Raw genomic sequence first — 1518 nt, forward strand, 5'->3', positions numbered from 1 at the left:
TTTTACAAAAAGGGATTTATTTTCTTCCTATTTACAGCTTTCTTATACTTGCAGACAACTACCACCTACACGTGGGGAAGAAAGTACAATTGTAATTTATAAAATATGCTCTGTTAATGTATATTCTGCATACAAACATCAGATTATACAGGAATAAAATTCTTTCCAGAAATGTTTTAAAATGTGTGATAAATGTTTTCTGTTAACTTTCCCAAATGAATGCTTTTAATTTAATAAGGAAAACTTTCTTGTTCTTGCAATCCAAATAGAAAATATTATTATTGTCAGTCAAAAAAGTATGTTTGACTGACAATAAGACGTTCACATAAAGTTCACTGTATGTAATTGTGAATAAAATGCCCAATACATAAAACTGACTAATGTGTCAGAATATGACACATTAAAGGCATTCAGTGATCAGGTTGTGACAGCGACTTATCAGGAACTGTAGCATCACAAGTTGAAGGCATAGTGCAAAAAATAATATTTACCAGGGAAAGAGGCCATAAAGAAATGGAAATCATGGGACAAAAAACATAATAACTGCCCTGCCCTTTAATTAAATATATCCTGCATGTCGTTTATTGTTCTCCAGTGATAAATACTATACTAGAAAAACTTTCATAAAACATGTTTCAGCACAAATCATCACAGGGCATTTCTAAATGATACAAATGGAAAAACAAAAAGCATCCATCCATCCATCCATCCATCCATCCATCCATCCATCCATCCATCCATCCATCATATCTGCTTGTCCCAATTTGGGGTCACAGGGAAAACAGAAAACAAATTGCAATTAGAAAACTTTATTTCAGCTCAAAGGAAACAAATGATTTCAAAAATCTGAGCACTAAACCTGCATGCAAAAGTCTTCAATGTCTCCAGAGGGAGCTGTACTAAACCTCATGAATTACTTTCAGATTTTATTGTTGACAAATATAGTGAACAGATTGCATGTAGAACAGACTTCACATCAAATGTTAATCAGCACTCAATGTCGAAAATACATCATGTACCAGAAACCATGTTTCACTACAGAGTGACTGTATGAAGTAAAAATTAAACAAGTTCAAATTGTGCTGAGCTGAATCAATGAAATCTTCCATGAATGAGGTTCAAACTCAAAGGATTTATAACAGCCTCACATGATAGTGTTGCTTCTGCGTTTTTTTCTTTCCAGAGAGCTATAAAGAGATTTAGTTATGGGCAGATGGGTCTGGGACTGGGGGGGCGGGGGGGTGGGGGGGTCAACACACAACGCCTGCTGTTCCCCACCACACAAAGCCCAGAAAAGACTCCAACCCCATAAACTCTGTCACACCAACTGTGTGTGTGTGTGTGTGTGTGTGTGTGTGTGTGTGTGTGTGTGTGTGTGTGTGTGTGTGTGTGTGTGTGTGTGTGTGTGTGTGTGTCTGTCTGTCTGTCTGTCTGTCTGTCTGTCTGTCTCTGTGTGTGTGTGTGTGTGTGTGTGTGTGTGTGTGTGTGTGTGTGTGTGTGTGTGTGTGTGTGTGTGTG

The sequence above is a fragment of the Cololabis saira genome, chromosome 7, assembly GCF_033807715.1.
Source record: "Cololabis saira isolate AMF1-May2022 chromosome 7, fColSai1.1, whole genome shotgun sequence".
In the NCBI taxonomy this organism is placed as follows: Eukaryota; Metazoa; Chordata; class Actinopteri; order Beloniformes; family Belonidae; genus Cololabis; species Cololabis saira.